The following is a 15,691-nucleotide window of genomic DNA, read 5'->3' on the forward strand; positions in this document are numbered from 1 at the left end:
GGTTATAAGTAGATGATGTACCCCCAGACGGAAATAGCACAATGGATCTTAGCAGTGGAAGCAATAGAAGATAATGCCATGGTGAGCTAGAACAAAGGAGAAGAAATGATAGATGACTCTATATGACAGCAAGAGAGTTCCTCAAGAGATTTCAGCTATATTTGGGAATTTAGAAGGGATTGGTTTGGGTTGGAGCAAAAGAAAAGGGGGCAAGTCTAAATTTCTACATATAACCGAGGAAAGAAACAGAGAAATACTAATTTATGGCTATCATTGAGACAGGAAGATGTAGCCTGGGAAATATGGGGTATTCCTGAATTACATAGTGGACTCATTTTAGGTTGCATGCCCAGTATCTCCTTTTACATTAACTATCTTTGATTTTTAAGGAGATCTTCATTTTCAAAAGTCATTATGGAAGCATTCAGATTCTTTTAAAGGTGACTCTGACTCTAGGTGACAACAGATTGTATGAGTTTGAGGTACTTTGCCTAAGGCGGGTTAATTAGTTCCTTCCTGGAACATTTAGATGGGAGACTAAGGAACTCAAGTCACAGTCTTTCCACACAGCTGCAATAGCTACATACACACTTGGAGACTGTGGTGGCCATATCTTTCTCCACGTGAACTTCTCTGCAATAAGAAAGAAAGAAGAAGAGAACTATTTGCAGAAAAAGAGTGTAGTGATGGTTAATTTTGTATGTTAACTTCACTGGGTCACAAGGTGCCAGATATTTGGTTAAACATTATTTCTAGGTGTGTCTGTGAGGGTGTTTCTGGGTGAGATTAGCATGTGAGTTGGTAGATGTGGTAGATGTGGGTGGGCAGCATCCTATTGGTTGAGGGCCTGAATACCACAAAACAGCAGAATAAGGGAGAATTGGTTCTCTGCCTGACTGTTGAGCTGAGACATCGGTCTCCTCCTGCCCTCCGACAGCCTGGAGCTCACATCCGCTCTCCTGGTTCTCAGACATTTCGACTTGGACTGGAACCATGCCACCGACTTTTCTGGGTCTCCAGCTTGCAGATTAGCAGGTTATGAGGCTTCTTGGCCTCCACAATCACATGACTCAATTTCTTTTTATATAAATATATGTATCTTGCTAATATGAGAATTATAAAACTAAGAGTAGAGATTCAATTTTTTTAGAGACACAACTTTTGCTATTTACCAAGACATCCTTATGCAAGAAGTGAAGTTGACAATTCTTCACGTACCAGTTTTATGTTCCCTTTTCCACACGTGGGATCAACTCCCCACCCACTACGTGCATATATACACATAATCTTCCAGAAATTTTTTTGGGATCCTCAAGTAACAGAGACCCTCATATTCGTAAGTATATAATGTAATCTACAAATGACATATATAGGAAAAGCAGTTAAGCCTGTATTTGAAAACAGGGAAAATAATGTTACACGAGGTCAAATACATTTGAAAACATATTCATATTTCCACTTTGAAAATAATGCAGTAAACATAGGTAAGTACGCATATCCGAAAAACAATTCAGATACATATCTGGAAAAAACGGCAGTCACAGTATTTGTTCAGAGTTTATAACTTTTAAAAAATGTATCATAAATTTATTTTGAGTATAACAGGCTGATGTCCCTCACTAGAATACAGAAAAGGGAAAACAAGAATTTCTTCATTTCCAGTTTGTGGCTCCATCTGTTTCTGAAACCTGAGTTGATTTATTTTCAGACTTTTGGAGACTTTTCTTAATCTTTTTACCTAGGATTTGTTTCAGTTACTACCAATCAAAAAATACTTAAAAGTAGAGAAGTAATACATGAACTTGGCCAAGAATTCAGAGGTCAAGGTTGGTTAGTAAACAGAGTTCTGAACAAGAAGGTAAGAAGAAAGTCTCAGGACTTGACTTTAAGCTCCATAAGGTCGACAGAGCTTGCCCTGTTTCTGCTGCACCCCAACGCAGTACGTGGAATGGAATATGAATGCCAAGATGGTTTTTGTTTGAATGAGCTATGTTCTACATAAACTTGAAAGATCTCTGCCTTGAGAAGTCATAAGGGACTTCTTAGAATCTCAAAGTCCTAGAAAGCTCTCTCTTCAAACATTGCTTAAAGTCCTGGTAAGAAATTTCATTAACCTAATTGGGAAATGATCCTTAGGACCAAGAAATCATAGTGGGCAAGAATACATGCACATTTGATTTGGTTTATTTCTACTAAAAGGAGCAGCAACCAATGTGATCGATAAGTTTAAGCACAGGGGAAACAACAATGAAAAATATTTTCATGTCTCAAGAATATTAAAATGGAAACTTAATTATACATATTCCACTGATAATTAATTTGTTGTTGTTTTATGTTATAAATCACCAAAATAAAGGAGAAGCCCTAAAGCCATGCTGAAGCAACTAAAAATTCATTACACTTCAGACAGCTTAAAGGGAAATGTGAACATGAGATTTGTTACTGATGCATCTTTTAAAAATCATTCATTCTTCATTCATTCACTCATTTATACCCTCACCAAATATTTACTGCATAGCTACTGTGTTCCAAGTACCATAGCTATTTTATGTAAGTTAAAACTCAGAGCTCTGTGTGTGTGTGGAAGGACAGTCAGAGGGTGTCTCTAAGGCACCTTCTCTCTGTGACATCCAGTGGCCGCCCCCAGTGCATCTTGGATGAGAGGACCTCTGCAGGACCAGTGCTGTACCTTAGTTTCATTATGTCCTATAAATAGTTAGGACACAAGGATGGATTTCATGGTGTCTCCAGGTACATGTACATTTGGAAATTATTCCAAAATTCTGAAACTATTCCAGAGCACTCCCAAGAGAGATGTCAATTCTGCTATGGTATAATGGTAAACGTGCCCAAATGGGGAAGATTATATGGATTCTTTCATCCTCAACAATTTTTAACTCTGAGTGCTGGAGAACCTAGGACCCTCTTTGGATTTTTATTTCTAATTTTAATAGGCATAAATAAATATCTATTTATTTTTAAAAAGTGTCAAAATCTCTTGCTGGAACTGATAATATTAATGATAATGGTTACACTTGGGAGTGTTTACTAGTCTCCAAATTCTGTTCTAAGTGCTGTCAATATGCATTTTATAGAAAAGGACAAGTGATACTAATAGCTTATGAAACTTCTAGATGCCATAAGCTTAGAAATTTTAGTAGAGTCGAAGTCATAAAGTTTCTGGTCCTGGGGGCCAGCCCGGTGGCGCAGTGCTTAAGTGTGCACGTTCCACTTCTTGGAGGCCTAGGGTTTGCTGGTTCGGATCCCGGGTGCGGACATGGCACTGCTTGGTAAAAGCCATGCTGTGGTAGGCATCCCATGTATAAAGTAGAGGAAGATGGTCATGGATGTTAGCTCAGGGCCAGTCTTCCTCGGCAAAAAGAGGAGGATTGGCAGTAGTTAGCTCAGGGCTAATCTTCCTCAAAAAAAATAAATAAATAAAAAATAAAAAGTTTATGATCCTGCTGTACATGCTGCTTCAGTTGGGGATTTAGTAGTATTTGAGGTACCAACAGTAGATATTTGCTTAAGAAACTTAGAAATACCCCAATCCTGCCAGGACAAGTACTCTTCTCCTTATCCAGGTCTCAAGAGACATGTTGTTTACACCCTTGAACAATAACAAATGAGGAATCAAGAAATCACTTGATTATTAACAAGGTTAATTTCCAGTAACCCACCACAGAATTCTTAATAAACTGGCCTGAAGTAAGAGTTTTATGCCTAAACCCTAAGTAGTAGCAATAATAATAAAATAATAATAACTGACATCGGATGCTTATATCTTCCAAGCACTGTGCTTAGCACTTTCTTTAACGCAGTCAATCTTCCCAAGAACCTTATTATTATCCCCATTTTACAGATAAGGAAACTGAAGCATAGAGAATTTTTAATACTTTGCCATCATCCTGGAGTTAAATGGTGGAGTGCCTCTCTGTCAAGTCACCACAAGCTCGCTTCCAGGCGAAAAGAATTTACGTGGATGCATGCTTCCTTGTGAAAAGAGGATCAGGATACACAATGGCTTGGCTTCCTCTCTTAACTCACCTTTGGCCAATCAGTCGTTTGGAATTGACACAATCATGATTAGTAGTTTTCTACTACTAAGTAGTTTCCTTACTTACCAGGGAGTGCTGTTTGAGGAAGAAGGCAGGGACAACAGAAAGAGACCTCTCCCACTTACAACATCTGTTAAAAAAAAAAACCTAAATGCCACCTATGTTTATTTCATATCTGATTTTAATGAAATCCTTAAAAATGAAAATTTTCTAGTTTTATATCTTTCTTACTGTATCTAATGTTCTTTTAGTTGCATACCAGTACTGTAAGCTCTATGTCCTAGAAACTGAACTGAGGCCATTATTTTTGTAGTTTGAAAAATGTTTCTCAGGACTAAATTATAATAATGGTGACAAATATGCTTACTACAGGGCATTAAAAATGAATGATAACAATTTTGTTCTGGAAACTAAATAATCCAAGTTAAATATCTCTTAAAGATTGTCCCATGGTATTTTCTCTCTTTTTCGTGTCTCCTCACTCTTGTTTATTACTGCCTGTTTATTATTACAAAGGATAAGGCTTGATTTGAGTCTCACTTAAGTTGAATCCCTTTATCAAAACTTTCCTCCTGATCAGAGAAAATATGTGAAATAATTGTGTCCGAGGTGGGGACAGAATTTGAAAAATATAGATTTGGGCATTAAGGCACTCTTTTTGCGTGATGACTTCTTGCCCAAATGTGTAGACAGCAAGATTGAAGTGCAGTCTGCCATTAATTAGATGCAGAATATTCAAGAATTGTAAACATGACCAAGCCTCAAAAATTCTCCCGCCTGTTTCTGAAATATCCACCCCCTTAGCATCAGCGTGGAAGTGAAGAGGGATTTAAAGTCTTGTCTAGGTGGCTTACGTGTCCGTGGCATGTTCAGAGTTAAAATCATAATTTCGAATATTGATTGAGAAACTACTATGCACTTGTGCTCATCACTGATACCCCAAATATTATTTTTAAAACAGCCATGGTAACAAAAACATCACAGATTTGGAAGGTAAGATTTTAATTTTCATCTGTCACTAGTGATTTTACCTGAACGCTGAAGATTTCTTCCTCTTTTTCTCTTTTAACTTTTAAAGAAAGCTTTTCTAAAAGAATAATATACATAGAGAAATATGTGCAAATCTCAAGTGTCAAACTTGATGCATTTTCATAAAGCAAATACACTCATGCAGACAGCAGCAGATCAAAAAAAGAACATTACCAGCAACGTAGCAGCCCCTTTGTGGCCTATTTTGATCACCATAATCACAGAGTAACCACTATCCTGACTTCTAACACAAACTACTTCTATTTCTGTTGACTATTTTCTTCCTGACAATGGATCATTTTTATTGATGCTGTTGTTTGGTGTGTCTCATAATACATTCAATACATTCTTTGATTGAATGCTAGATGTTAGTAAATAGATTTATGCCCAGGACTGAGCATACTTCTTCTTCTGTCAGGTCATTTTGTGGGGTTCAAAGGCATCCAATCAGTAGTTAAGCCAGGTTTAAGTTTCTCTGTAGCCACAATTATCAACGGTGTATTTCAGTCGTGGGCTCGTGCTACCTTGTGCATCATACGGGCATAAAGGGTTTTTCTTAGTTGAGCTGCTCTGTGCTCCAGCCTCAGCTTTTGGCAGGCCCTGCACACAGGTACCTGAAGAGAGTCTCTCCTCACTCTTGCCCCTCACTGGTAGTCTACTGCCTTTGCTTGTTACTCTGTGCAGGATTCACTGTCAGGGTGGGGTCAAGATTTGATTCTCTCACTTCAACCTCAGTCTCGGTGGTGGTGTTTTCCCAGAGCTCCTGCCTCACACCCTCCTGCCCCGTGTGGCAGCTAGGCTCTGCCTTACACCTGGTATAAGCATGTGTCCTATCTCTCCCCAAGCAGCCTCAGACATCCACTTTGTATTGGTGGAATGTTCTGGTTGCATGCGGATTTTCTGCCTTTCCTCCAGTGGCAGATGTCTTTTTCTTCTGCCTCTTTCCAGTAGCAGCCAACTTTTGCCTAGGACCAAGGAGCTGGAAGATTTTCTCTCTGTCTCCCAGGAGAAATGACTTCTATTTCTACTGCTTTCCCAACAGCAGCAAATCTTTACTCGGAAGTGGGAGAAAGAGGGCATCCTTTCATTTCCCTAGTGCTATATGCTTTTGTTTCATTTAAGAAACTGATATGCACCACTGAGGGGAGCTTTCTTATGGCTTTGCTGTACCCACAGGCTTTCTTGTAATCATCAGTGGAGACCAATGGAAAAGAGTTGGTCACTGGATATTCGTTGGCTCCTTTTGTATCTGGGACTCTCAGGGATTCTAAACTGCTACTCTGACCTGTAGTGGTCCTAAAGAATTCATTAAAATTTCAGGTTTCTTCTTATCCACTTTTGTGTCTACTTCCCATTCCTCTCATACTCTGTTAAAAGGTAAGACAGTTCATATATCCTGTCTTTACTCAGATGGTCTTGTTACCCTTAAGAATTCATTTCCTCTGATTGTCTTTTGACCTCAGCTCCCTGTAGACTTAAAGTTATAAATTTGTAGAATATCTGGATCTTCATCATCATTAGAGTGGGAGAAATATTCACTTGTGATTTTTTACATTCTAAATCATTTATAACTATGGGATAAATTTCTTAGAATTCCAGCAAATATCTAATTTTAATACAAAGAACAATAGGTTATTTTTAAAAATGTCACCTATGGTTTTACTTCCTTCTTTATAGTTATCATAACTTAAAATAAAATTTTTAATTGAACTCTAAATAAAAAATTATTGCTATTTCACATTTAATAAATAATATTACTGAAACTAAGGAAGATTTTTAAAAATGTAATAAGAAAAAACTTTTCTTGAATCATAATAATTGATGATTTAATGACCAGAAGTGATTTTGAAAACATGTAAATCCCTTTGGTGTATATTTACCTGGGCTTAAAATGAAGATTTATGATGGGAAATAATTTTTCTCTAATAACTTCTGTTTTTCCTAGTAAGACATTGTTATTTGTGGAACTCATGTAATTATATGCCAGTGTAACTCAAGTATGTAATGACATTTCTCTTTGAAAGCATTTAAATAGCTCAGGAAATTGCTTTACTGTTCTGTTTCCTGACTTAAAACCCACTTTTGCCATGTTCATTTTACTATATAATCTGTCTCAAGTCATCCAGACAAAATATATTCCACAAAGTATAATGTGCACTGAATGTTTTACTGGTTGATAACCATATAATTGTATCCATTCTTGTATTTATATTTGTACATAGACATTCAGCATACTTTATATAAATAGTCATGTTTATAAATGTGCATGCAAATAATGTCTGAAAAAGGATTTACGCATATTTATTTTTCTTTCTTTAGTGATTTCAGTTGCTTTTAAAATCAAATATTTCAGGAATTATCATTCACTTTATGGATTATAAAAGATTCATTAGGGGTAGGCTCCATGGCCGAGTGGTTAAGTTTGCGCACTCCGCTGCGGGGACCCAGGGTTCAGGTCCTGGGCGCGGACATGGCACCGCTCGTCAGGCCACATTGAGGCGGTGTCCCACATCCCACAACTGGAAGAACCTTCAACTAAGATATGCAACTATGTACAGTGGGGGTTTAGGGAGATAAAGGAGGAAAAAAAAAAAGATTCATTAAGAAAGGAAAGATGGAAGAATAATAACTCAATAAAATTCTAATATGTAATACTTTGACCAGGAAGTAAAAAAAAATAAGACCTTCACCTCCGTAAATGTATTGACGTTATTTTTCAGTCCATAATGCATGAGCATAGTGTCTACCAATTATGATGAATTAATGCAATTCCAAATGACCACTTTAATTCATATTTTATTGCGATGGAGAGCCTATTTTCACTCAGGTGGCACCAATATTATGTGAAAACACTTTTAAGCAAATGCTCACTTAATCCTTTTCCTATTGGTCTCAGCAACTGTTATTTGCAGGAATGTGGGCCGTGTTACATGGGAGGGGTCTTGCCAATATTTTTATTGTGAAATCATTTTTTTAAGTGGTGTTTCTCATCCTTTCTGTCACAATGAGCATAGGGACCATGCTCTTATGCTGTGTGACTTTTCCTTTGCGTGGTCTGTGGAAATATTTTGAAGTATTAGCGAGAACCCATTTGCTTAGTGAATACATGGACACAGGCTCAGAGAAAAGCAGAAAGGACAGGACAGAGGGTGAAAAAAAAGGCTGAAGTGACATTTGAAAACAATGTTGCAGAGATAAGCATTGTCAGAAATGCCTGTTCCATTTTTTTAATTAATTTAATTTTTTGGTGAGGAAATTGGCCCTGAGCTAACATCCATGCCAATATTCCTCTATTTTGTATGTGGGACACCACCACAGCATGGCTTGATGAGCAGTGTGTAGATCTGCTCCCAAGATCCAAATTCACAAACCCCGGGCTGCCAAAGAGGAGAGTATGGACTTAACCACTACACCACTAGGCCAGCCCCTGTTCTAATCTTTTAGAGTGAAATTTTACATGTGTCCCATAGAAGCTAGATGTTGGCCCTAATAGTATTTCAGTTAGGTGCTATTTGAATTAAAAGCTGTGTTTTGGAGTAGTAGTGATTCTTTTATTGTACTTACAATCATCCACTGATTGTATTTCTATTTTCTGTCCTTGACATGGTTATGTTAATTGACATTTTTAAAAAGTTCTAAAGTAGAGATGATTTTTCTTCCATTTGCTGCTTTCCCTCCCCATTTTCAAGAAGCTAACCTCATAATCAATTGCCAGCCCTTTTGTAAAAACTAGCTCACATTCCCTTTGTCTTCTCAATTCTGTCTTGTTCTTGTTTTACTCTCTACCCTTCTGGTGAATTTATCTATTTTGAGGGATAAAGCAGAGTGGAGATGACATTGGACTCTGTCGTTAGCTGCTGTATATGAGATTAAAAAATTATTTGGCTGCTCTAGGTGTTATTTTCTTTATCTATAAGGCTGCATCTCTAAAGATCATTCCAGTGATTATGGAAATGGAATGCCAGCTGGGTCTCAGATAGGTGAGTGAAGTTACTAACAACTCTCCTTTCAAAACCAAGTGTCTGTTCACATCCACTGCTTTATGTGGTTTCCATCGAGCCTTCAACGGGGAGACAATATATTGCACCATGTCTTCAATCCAAGATCAGATACCTAAAATTTGTCTGGGTGCTTGGGATGGGAAGAGAGAATAGCAGCCAATGAAGCTCAAGTTCTGCAAGGTCCCACAGGGCCTGCAAGAGAAAATTCATCCCAAAGGAGGAAGGAAAAGCCAGGCAAAAGGGAAGGTTTAGGTAGTTCTGAGATCAGCAGAACAGCTAATTCTAGAATTCCTCCGATTCCAAGTTAATTTAGCTACACATAAGTACCTTGAGAATAAAATGACTCTGTGCATGAAATGAGAAAGAGCAGGCTCAAGCAGGCTCGCTCTGAGTGTGGGCATGTAAAAGATTGGCATGTTCTCTCTTTGCCACTTTCTGAGAATCTACCAAATGCTTTGTGTCTTGAGCAATGGAATTGGAAGAATACATGACTTCTCACTGAGCAGTAGAAGCCGGTAATCAGTGCCAGCTTGAACTCTTGTGTGAGTGCCTAGAAGTCACCCACTTGTGGTCTATTGGTGAAGGACATATTGAGCTTTGCGGCCATGCACATGGGAGCTTGGAGCCCTCATAATTTGGCCATCAGGCAGTTTGAGACCTAATTTGTACCCATTGGCTAGGGATCATCACAATTACACTTGGTTTCACATATCTCATCTTCACTAAGCACTCCTAAGGCAGAAACCTTCTATGCAGGATCTTTTTACTAACCTTTTAAAAAGCAAACTCTTTTGCACTAATGTATAAGAGAAGATCCTCTTAAAATTCTCACTTACCCTTCCAGCTAACAATTGGCACTTTAATAGGAAACTTCTGGTGAAACTGCACTAATTAGTTTTACTAATGTAAGACAAACTAAGAAATAGCATAGTAGTGTTAAATTAATTAAACAAGGAGGCCATTAGACTGAGCTCTAGTGCTGTGGTGGCCTATGTAAGCAAACCAAAATCCAAGCCTGTAAATGCTTCAAGGTTACAAAATCAAAATTAAAGGACAACCAATCACCAACAGCCAATTAGGCTTTAAGGCATAGCCAATCAAATAGTTTCCTTTCTTTCTTTCCACACCTTCTCTAAATAAGTCTTTCCCTTAGCTTCTGTGAGAGAAGCCCTCCTAATCACTTCCGGTTTAGCACTGCTCAGTCTCAAACAGATTTTTGCTCAAATAAACTCTTCAAATTTTTGCTATGTCTCGTTTATCTTTTAACAATAGATACTAAAGTTGGGGTGGGGTCACATGGTAGTATTCATGCTGTATAAACAAACTCCTATAAATTTTTTGAATAAAATTGACTTTGCTAATTTTAATGAAAGAAACACTAAATTAATATAATTTATTCTTAAATAAAGGAAAAAGGAAGCTACTATTTTATCGTTTTTCTTAAATATAAGTTTAAATTAAGAATAGATTATTTACTCTTTGAAGACTGTTGATAGACACCAGATCAGAGTGTATGTACTCATCAGAAAAATCAGAAAAAATATTAACTTTGGATATCTGAGCATTAAAATATTAGACATTCAAAAGATCAAAACAGAGTCAATCTTTCAGGAAGTGATTTCTAAAAATAGTGGATCTAAAAAATATAATACCAAACTTAATTAAGGAGGTTAGACAAAGGTAGATGCATAACAATGGAGCCAAATACTGATGACAAGGAAAGATAGATTGTGTTGTGAGGCTTATGTATATCTATGTCATAAGACATAAATATGCGAATAACCTAAGATCACCTTGCTTTGTGAAGCCCAAGCTACCTGAAGAATCCCTGGAAGAAGAGATACCTCCACTATATGGACAGAAAGAGGGAGAGAGAGAAGAGAGAGGTCGTGTAAGTTACCTAGTTTTTTACAGTTAGTTACATAGTAATAGGTCTGATGTTTAGTAAATGTTGGTGCTGAGGCTCAAGCTCATGCTGTGGGACTCCAGAGATTAAAGGCATGATCTCTAAACTGCATAGGGAATTTTTTCAACTATAAAATGTGGATAATAATTGTATATATCTGACCAAGCTGTTATGAGGATTTAGTAAGTTATTATATTTCAAGCAATTAGAATAGAGCCTGGTACGTAGCAATTACGATATGGGTTACTTTTGTTTTCGTTTCCTTCATTATTACTAATCAGTATAAGCAAATATTACACGAAATCAAATTTAAAGAAGCAATTTTTATTCTGATCTAGATATTTACAAGTTGTGTTACAAAGAGATCTGTTGAAATTCTATAAATAAAGCCATTAAAATTAATGAACCAAAGTAATCTATTACCTTGGTTAGAAAGTATTAACTAATGATGAGCAACAAGCCTTGTCATGAAAGAATGTAGCCTATTATGCCACATATAGATTTTGAGATCAAAGGGTAAACCACTAAAAATAAAGTAAATGGTTCTAGCATATGCTGATTACATGAAAGGACATAATTTTAGAAAATTGTTTTCTTCTAAATGTCATTAAATTAGTTCTAACAGCTTATTAAATTGCTTCAATTTATTTTGAAATAATATGCTTTTACATCGTAATTCCATAAATTCTTAACAGCTTTCCTGGAAAAATATGTTCCTATGTTCCTCCTACATATTCATTTTTGTTGTAGAACTTTTACAATTGTTTGAGAAATAATTTTTTCTTTTAAAGATATATCAACTTATATCCATCTGGAAATAACCCCTTGAAAAGCCCGCTTTCTTTATCCACTTTACTCCAAAATATAAAAATAACTTAAAAATATTTATATGTAATATAGAAAGGTTAAATAAGTAGCAGTTATTTGGGTGACGGAGAACTGAGAAAGTGGGTGAGGGAAGAAGCAAGCAAAAGACTTAAATGACATGAGGACCTATCCAGTCATTAAATGTAAGACACAATGGGAGGGACTAAGAAGGAGAGATGGAAATGTTCTTTATTGTGATAGAGCTCTGGGTTACATGGTTGTATCAAAATTGTATAGTTAATATTTGTGCAGTTTAAGATATGTAAATTTTGCATAAAATAACTGTGATTATAGTGATACATATGGGGAGTGGGAGGCGGCTTAGATGAAACAGAAACTGAGGACTGGATAATCACTGAAGTTTGATGATGGATACCTGGAGAGCAGCGCACTATTCAGTTAGCTTGCACATATTTGAAATTTCCCATAATTAAATGTTAAGTAAAAATAAGAGGCCAAAATTTTAACTTAAATTTTCATTCAGTCAAAGCAGAGTCAATATAATTAATTATAATCTTACTAGAACATACCAGAAAACCAAGAGAAGCATCTGTTTTCTTGATATCAATGCCTTAAAGAAATTATTCCCCTGGGATCTCATACAAAGAACATGGTGTGATGTATCTGTCAACATTTTCAGTAAATAAAATGGTATATCTTTAATGGATGAGTCGATCTTATTCTCTCCAGTCAAACTGATGGCATAAAAGCAATTGAGCAAAAGCTATTCTACAGGTAAAAGAACAACTAAATAATGTTGATGAGTGTTTCCAATTATTCAGCTTGATGAATCCTCCAAATTTCGTAAGAAAATTAATTTGCAAGTTTCAGTACTTTATTAAAAATAAATTATTTTTAGAACCTCTCTACTTTGTATAGAAACATCAACAAACACTGACTTAGATATGCAAGGCTTTAATTCTTCAGGCTGTCAGTGAGTTTCTACCAGAACTGAACCATAGCAGGCAGCACTTTGTTTTCTGGCAAGAATTTTGAGTGTGGACATTTGGAGCAGGCAGGCAAGCTTCTATGCATCTGCTTTGATTTACTAACTGGCTGCAATGGAAAGTGGGGATCACATTCTGAAGAAAATTAGGGTACTTGACCAAGTCACATGCCACCACACCACCGAAAAAGGGGGCTCTAGACTCTTATGGAGAAAAAAAGAAAATGAAAAAGAATCTGTCAAACTGTACGCCACAGGATGGTGATGGCTAAGGGACAGCAAATCCTAGCACACACACGAAAAATGTTTTCCACTTCTTTGGGCATATTCTTATAACAATTATTTCAGTGGCATTCAACCTTGTTTCACTTGCAAAACTCACTAAAACTTTAAGTCTTGATCAAGTTGTGGAGGTACCTAGTCATGTGTGGATTGTAGGGGTGGGTACCTCAGTCCCACCTGACAGAAATTGTTCTACTTAGTGTAAGAGATTTATGTTAATGCTTCCAGCCCACCTGTCAACTTAACCAGCTGTAAAGAAAGTTTAATTACTTATTAGAAAGATCTAACTCTAAATCCCTTTTGATATTTCAGAGAAAGACTTTCCCTCATCACGTACTTTAATTGCTTGAAATTCTTATGCTTATCAGTCTTTTGAATATGTGCTCTGTTATAAACACTATAACCTTTGATTTTTTTCTTTTACTCTTCTACACTTAGCAACTGATTTCATAAAAATTAGGGTAACTCATTTTTGCAATCTAAAAAAAAATTGGTTTTATTGTACTAATTCTCCTGGTTTTTCTTTTGAATAATTTATTAAACTTAAACCTCAGTATGGTGATCTTTTGTTCTGTTATATTTATTCATTAGCCAAACTTTCCGCATTTCATTGTTCTTGGGTAAAATTATATTTTTAAATAACTTTGGGCAATTGGTTGTACATTCCTATGTTGTTACTTCTGTATTAAAGCATTACAAAATTAGTTTAAAAAGATATCTTTATATCATTGATGGAAAGGGACTTAGTCCTGAAATTTAGTATTAAAGTTAATTAGATCAGAAAATGATGAAAGATTATGTATAATAGCTTTATCCTTCTCTGACCCTCAAAGCACTATATTAAGCGTGGAAATCCGCTATCCTTCTCAAGAGCTATTGACAGGACCTTGGCTATTGATTTTGCAGAGGATGACTTCCAGTGAGTGTACATTTGAGACAATCCAAGCCACAAGGTCTTGATCAAAGTTCAGAGCCCGGTGCATTTCCAGACAGGTTCCCGTTATTCAGATACCATACAAGTCTCTGTCAAACTGATAAAGATTCAGAATTGACCCTTCATGACATTCCCTCCTTGATACCACTTTGGTCTAAAGTGGAAAGCACCAATTTATTTGGTGCTAAAGAGCCACATGAGAGCTAGAACAGTGGAAAAGCACCCAGCACCAATAAGAGGCAAAACAAACTTGGACTATAGACCTGGCCTGTGCCAATATAGTACTACATTTTACTATATAGGGGCGAATCAGGATTATTTGTCTACCAACAGCAGCTTATTCAGTTTTATTCTTAACTTACAAATGGCCATGCTCCCCAAGTCAATTTTCTTTCCTCTAATAAATACATAGTATTATGTCTAGCATTAAGACAAACTTCCAATATTATCTATCAGTCCCTATTCTTGCTTGGAATTATTGAATATTTATTTTGATATATAATTGAAAGGATCTGTTAAAATTAACTCATTATCCTTGAGTTGCAACATATTAAATTTGTATTGCCATAGCAAGGGTTCATCAGAGTGGTTATTACATCTTAGTACCGTGTTGAATGCAGGTAATTTATCAGGGGAGATGAGACACAGGTTCAGGACTTCATGGGTGCCTTGAGGGCCAACATGTTGTGATTAGAGGCAGGTCCCAGGCAGGTAGGGTGACTCTTACCACCCATGTGGAAGCTGAAAAATAGGAAAGATGAATCCACAAAAGGGAAGAAAGAGGATTAGAAACACAGTATTACACCTTTGGTCCAATACGATTCCTCGGCAACTAAATGAAAATGAAAACATCAAAATAATTTATGATCTTTGTTTTCTCCTCTCCTAAAGCAGGATTGCTTCTAGATTTCTCAGGAAGCAATTCACTAGTTTATGGAGTTCCAATCTCTTTGTTTCTTCTTTCATGTCTCGCCCCTTTTTGTTATCGTGTGTCTTTGGGTTGGCTTCTCCTGTGAAGAGTGGCAAAAGAGTAAGAAGGGTGTTTCAGAAAGGTCCCAGGTAGACCCAGGAAAGGCTGAATTAAATTAATTAGGAGATTTTTCTATGATATCTCATTGAGTATAAATTAAAACATAATGCAATAATTGAAGCTAAGATCTGGAAGGAAGTATGTTGATATAGCCTAATCGCCCACCTAATATTAACATTCTCTCTCCAATCTCTAAAACGTTTTTAATAGGTTTGGGTCTAGTATTTCCCAAAGCAGTAAATCCATCATTATAATAATAATAATATTGATTGATAACAGTGAGAATAATAATAATAAAATAATACAGCTGCTATTTATAAGTATTAATTGCACCCTAGGCACTGTATTAGGTGATGAACATGATTGTTGTGAGGTAGATGCTATTATTATTCCACTTTATACACCGCTATCCAATGGAGTATTTTCTCTTTTGTGCAAAATAACAATGCAGAATTTTACTTTTGTATGAAATATCGATATGCATAGAATAACTTACATATTTGTTCTCTATGAAAATTCATTGTAATCCTTCTCCCAGTGACATCACTTTATGATAATTGTTGAGAACAAGTGTCGTGTCCCCTCAATTGTTCTTTTTCTCCTGTAATCATCTCTGTTTCTTCTGTTCCTTATATCTT

Source organism: Equus przewalskii, unplaced genomic scaffold (genome assembly GCF_037783145.1).
Source record: "Equus przewalskii isolate Varuska unplaced genomic scaffold, EquPr2 ChrUn-13, whole genome shotgun sequence".
Classification (NCBI taxonomy): Eukaryota; Metazoa; Chordata; class Mammalia; order Perissodactyla; family Equidae; genus Equus; species Equus przewalskii.